General features: G+C 33.7%; 1 long non-coding RNA gene across 1 annotated transcript; it reads left to right on the forward strand.

The window, feature by feature from the left end:
- Positions 1–853: 853 nt before the first annotated feature.
- On the forward strand, positions 854–5,321 carry LOC128169217 (uncharacterized). Its single transcript, XR_008241510.1, has 5 exons — positions 854–1,541; positions 3,208–3,298; positions 3,473–3,560; positions 3,916–4,030; positions 5,208–5,321. It is a non-coding gene; the product is annotated as an uncharacterized LOC128169217 (long non-coding RNA).
- Positions 5,322–6,000: the final 679 nt, after the last annotated feature.

Below are 6,000 nucleotides of genomic sequence, written 5' to 3' on the forward strand. Positions count from 1 at the left end.
GTACAAAATCGATACGTAGTGTTATCACAGGCAATTCAAGAACTACAGTATGACTGGGGTATGTATATCAGAGAGAGAGAGAGAGAGAGAGAGAGAGAGAGAGAGAGAGAGAGAGAGAGAGAGAGAGAGAGAGAGTATCATAATTGGAAAATCAATCTTTTGATGTAAATTTATGGGTCAGAAATGTCAAAAGTTATTTAGAAAATTAAATAATGATTGAAGATAGTAAACACTGACTAATATTATTGAGAATGATTTTGACTGTTGTTTTGTCCAGCCCTCTGTGTTTGAGATTGCCAGGACCCAGGCTTTCTCTTCCCTTCCTGTCATTGTGGAAGATTTCATCAAGGATCACGGCGGACAATATAACATAAAATAAATACTGTATTTATCGTTAACAATTTTAGCCAAATTATACACAAAATACGTTTTACAGACTGATCAATTCTCTCCAATATATATATATAACTCACGAAGAAAAATAAAATTGCTGAAAATTTAAAATATTATTCTTTGTATTGCAAAATAGTTCCATGTCTTTTTTTATTACTCCAGTATCGCTGTGTTTTCTTTGACTATTCATTTAATAGAGACGTAAATCAAATTGAACAAAAAATTGAAAAATGCTTTATGACTAAAAAATGTAATGCATGTGCATGCATGTACACCTTTATAGATATGTAGCACAAGTTTAACTAACTTGTCTGACCTACATAGATAGGGGTTTGAATCAACACAAGGTAGGACATGTCACACTGTTTTATTTACTCCTATCACCTAGCATAAATAGTGTCCATACGTGCAGAATTAAAAAAGAAAAGTAGAACAAGAAATTTTTACTTTTCCCAAAAATTTTAAAACATTTTAAAGTCAACTTCAAATGTACTGTAAAATTTAAAAATTCTAAAAAGGTGAAAGTATTTTGATTATCATGTACTTTTATCAACATTAATATATACAAGAGTTCCATATCACATCAATCGTAGGAGCATGGTAACGATTTGAGCTAAATTTAATTTTCTCGATCCTTTTTCGTTGTAACAATGCTTAATAAAGGTTTTCTAAATTATAATCGAAGTTTGAATGTCAGCTGTCGAGTTGTAAGCCAGTGTGCGCGGGAAAAAGAACGTTGTCTACGTCCCATAATGCTCTCTAATGGATTCACCCGTGGTGCTATGCCAAAATGGCCGACTTTTAACTTAACTTAACTTAACTTTTAACTTAATTTACGGTGTCTTAAAGATTGAAGACACGTTTTGAGTACCGCATATGCTTTGGCGAGACTCAAAAGATTTGTTACACACAATCCCAATGTTTTCCACATGTGCTCTTTTAGATATCTGTTTCTCTGAGGATTGACACAGAATGACCGAGGTCTACTGTAGCACAGGTGCCCTGACGTTCAAAGATGGGAACTTTATCCTGGACGGGAAACCCCTGCGGATCTTTAGCGGGACCATGCACTACTTCCGGGTAGTTCCGGCCTACTGGAGGGACCGCTTCCGGAAGATGAGGGCGTGTGGACTTAACACCGTGGAAACGTAAGTTATATATTCTTATACAACCCCCCCCCCCCCCTTCCGAAAAATAACAGAAATATCACGACTCTGTGGCATTTTATATTCACACTCGTTTCCCCTATTTGTTTTATATATAGGGGAAACAGTCCACAAGCACCTGTGTTGTAAGCCAGATGTTCTCTGATTTAAAACAAAGCTTGTGCCATGTGTTTGTTTACATTCGTTGCATAGAAGTAAAAATTTCAAACGTTTTTGTTCTAATCGTCGTTAAATGTACACATAAATAAACAATCTCTTCTGTTTGTTATACATCTTATATAATTATGAAAGTGATATTTTGTATCCAGAAACCTAAATGTAAACAATAACATGGCACGAGCATTGTTTACTAACAAAAAATAAAATGCTATGCATCCCGCTTGAAACTTGACATTCAAATTTTAGCTGATCTTTAAAAAAAAGCTTTGTTAAGCATTTTGTCTATTCAAAATGGAAAAAAAAAATAAAATTAAACTCTTATTGGGAACATGCCCATTGAAAAACCTAAAACAAGAAATAAATAAAAATGTAACAAAAACGATAAAAAAAGTACACTGGTATAAACTAAACAGGGATAAAATTACATTGTGGTGATGACTTTCTTGCGATACAGTCATTACACACTGTTACAAATACTCGTATACATGTGCTTCGTAAAGCTCTTCACCAATCCCAGTGTCTAACGGCTTAGTAGCAACGTCAACTATTTATATAATAGTGTTGTGTTGTGCATGTACTATGCCTAAATAGTAGTCAGGGTTTGATACATAGTGCACGAGCCTCCGGCTTGATGTCAGTCGTATATATCTACGTTTTATATATATAAATACCGTTAATAGTGTAAGTAACGGCTAATTTAGCGTAGCGGTAACGCGTTGGGTTTCAAGCTGGTATGATTTTAGCGTCGTGAGTTCGTGTCCCGCTGTAGGCGCTTGAAAGATTTTCGTTGAAAACATTTGCCGTGCTCTATTTCGGCATAGTATGCTTACGCTATATAAATCCTTTGATACTATGCGATAATATATAGTGACAAACTGACAGAAGGCATAATAATGATTAATGAAACAGTCGCCAGGTCTTGAGTTTCCCTGCGTTCGGTATCAGTTTCTTTATTTTAGCGTTTCTACAATCTTTACTCTGAAAATCCGGGACGATGACTGTGATACGCCATTCTACTTTCGCCACCATTCTAGTGAAAGTGAACTCAGTACTTTTATTTTATTTATAAACAAATAATTAAAAACTTCACTATCCAACAACCAAGCCCCTATGACATGAAGGTGTTAGGTCTTGGAGATTTCTACAACACAAACTAGCATTTTCCTTATTTGTTTTGTAAGGTCTTTCGTTTCCAGAGAAAGTTTAATATCCTGCAATGACTTTTGAAATCGATTTATAATCAATAACCATGATTGCAATTATGAATGGCACTAAGGGTTATGACTATGTCTAGATCTACATATTTGTATCAATAATGACAGAACCAAAATAATGTAACATAATTTGTATATACTATCATTTTGTAATGGGTCAAATGATCGTAGTCTAAGTTAAACTCATAACGCTTAAAGAATATAGGGCGGTGGTTTAGACTGGATAATATATGTTCAAAATTGTAACGAAGATATGTATTGTCTGCTTTTTTCAGGATGGGAGCAGGTTAGAGATCTTGGTGGAGAACCACGGGCGAGTGAATTATATTGAGTATGGTTCCAATAGATTCAACGAAGAGAGGAAAGGTATAACGGATTTACCAAAATATAATATTTAAAATGTTAAATTGATAATTCTACAGTTAAACCTTCTGTCAGTCAATCAAATTTAATATCACCACTCATGACCTTTGTGTATTTGATGGATTTCAAAATACAAAGGGTTATAAACTGGTTATGTAACGTTATTATGTATCAAAGGTATTTGTGGATCTGTAAAATTGGATGAAAAGGAAATCAAGCAATGGCGAATTTTTCCGTTAGATTTCAAATCCAAATTCCTTGACAGGTAAGCTGAAATTTTCACATTTTTAAAGTAAGTTTAGTTTGTATTGCTTTTATTCACTCAAGGAAATGATAAATGTATATAAAGTGTGAAATGAAGTATGAACACTTTAAAAACCTGTTTTATTTCCTAGTAGATTTAAATAATTGAGGTAAGAAACACCAATTCAAAAAAGTCTAGTTAGTGACGTTATTTGTAGATGTAAATGGCACTGAACCGGAAATAAATGCAATATTAAATATAATAGTGATGATTAATATTTTAAAAGGTCACTCGTATCTTAAAATCAAAAGCAGACAACAAATACAGTACGGTTGTTATATATTTAAGTTTCAATGACATCTATTTTCCATTCAAGCCTCCGTCGTTGTTCCAATATGAAGTCTCCCGTGGAGGGTGTGAGGGGACCACTAGTCGCCAAGACAACGTTACATATAGATTCGTCTCCATGCGATACTTTTCTTGATATGAAGGTAAATATTGAACTGCCGCTCTCTAAAAGACATTCACTATACAATAAAAAAAATATTTGTAGATTTACAAAACGAAAATAGCAAATTAAATACATATAGGTTAAAACGTACGACATAAAACAACCAAACTGACAATAAAACCAAATAGAATACGAATATGTATATGTTACATGTATGTATGTAACAATACCTAACGGAGATTTTTGTGATGATTTTCAAATTATTTGTATTTTCTATTCGATTTTAATCTTCAACTTATTTATCTTCACTTTCAAACTCTGAAATTTCCATGCAAATGGATGGGTAGTCAACCTAATCATAAAATGTTTGTAGATTTTCACATACAATATGTTTTAGTTATTTAAGAAATAAAGTAACGCCTCGGCTTTTATATTTCAAAAACAACATTTCTCGACCTCGGAGGTTATCCTGCAACATTCACGATTACAAGAACTTTATTTCAATTCTAATAACATCCCAGTATTTCTACAGATCGTTTCTCCTATAGAGAGACGATCTAGGTCATTTTGACGGCTGTTCCGTGTAACCCAAACGGTTTTGTTTGTAATGTTTACATGTGTATCCATCAAAGGAATCGCATGCAGACGACATACTTTTTCTTTGGATTTTTAATGCTCTTCACTTATTTATAAAATATCTTTGAATCATATTCCTAATATTATAAGGACAATTTAATACGATTATTACTACTACACGTTATTTATTTTATTTAAAAACACGCTGTGAAAATGTGCTAGGGAGGTCCTAGGAACTGACGCATTGATCTCTTACATATGTACAAAGTAACACATCGTTTTGACTGGAACTAACACGTGTAATTGACATGGTTTTAAAACTTTTTTCGGTTTGAAGATGTACTTTCATGATCAGTGCGAGACAAATAGGTATTTCTGATCTGATAATTTACTGATGACGTTCGTGGTAATTTGGAGAATAATGTCCGCAGCATCTCTTTGATCTTGGCAATAACTGTAGTAGAACTATTATTTTACAGTGAATAAACATTCCACATATTTAGCTCTTAATAAAAATTCAATTATATTTTTATACAGAACTTTTCTACAGAGAAAAATAAAAAATTGCAACGACCCTCGAACCAACTTAAATGTATTTTAACGAGCAGGTATTCAATGACTGTGTGTATTGTTAATTTCAGGGTTGGAATAAAGGCATTGTAATAGTGAACAACTTTAACTTGGGGAGATACTGGAAAGTAGGGCCGACAAGGACCCTGTACATTCCAGCTCCGCTGCTGAAACAGGGTCAAAATTGGGTACCAGCCATATAGTCAATTTCATTTTCTTTTTTTTTCAATTAAAAAGTAATACTCAGTTTGATAAATTGAATTTGTGCTTTCTTTTTTTTCTAGATCTGTCGATTAGTTTTTGCAAATAGATTTGAAATGAGAGTTGTGATCTCGGGAATAGCTTACATCGTAGACGTTGTTCATAATAACAACGATAAAACAAAAAAAACTCCATTTTTAAGATTAACTGTAATTTTTTGTAGATCCTGATTTTCGAGCAGCACGGGTCTTGTAGTACTGTCAGTTTTCTTCATGCCCCTCTGCTAGGAGAGAAAGTGGTCAAGAAGTCGACTCTACATGCTACCCCACAGAGTCTGAATAAGAACCCGACCCCACATGGTCCGTAAAGCAAACCCGACTCCACTAAGTCAAAATCCCCTCTCCCGACAGGAGGGATGTGGCAAAACGTGGAATGAAATGGTTGTGTTTGTTAAAATGTTTTTAATGTTCAATCATATCAAATATTTTTATGTGGCTGTATTTCATAAATTTTGTTATCTGAAAAACGCGCTATATCCGAGAATTCGCTATATTCGTGTTCGTACTAAACGAGTTTAACTGTTAATAAACTTGATAACTAAGTCTTGTAGTACAAATGTTTTCTTTTTTTGCCATGTTGAGGATCTAAATTAGTGCAGCAAGT

This window comes from Crassostrea angulata, unplaced genomic scaffold, assembly GCF_025612915.1.
Source record: "Crassostrea angulata isolate pt1a10 unplaced genomic scaffold, ASM2561291v2 HiC_scaffold_106, whole genome shotgun sequence".
Taxonomy (NCBI): Eukaryota; Metazoa; Mollusca; class Bivalvia; order Ostreida; family Ostreidae; genus Magallana; species Magallana angulata.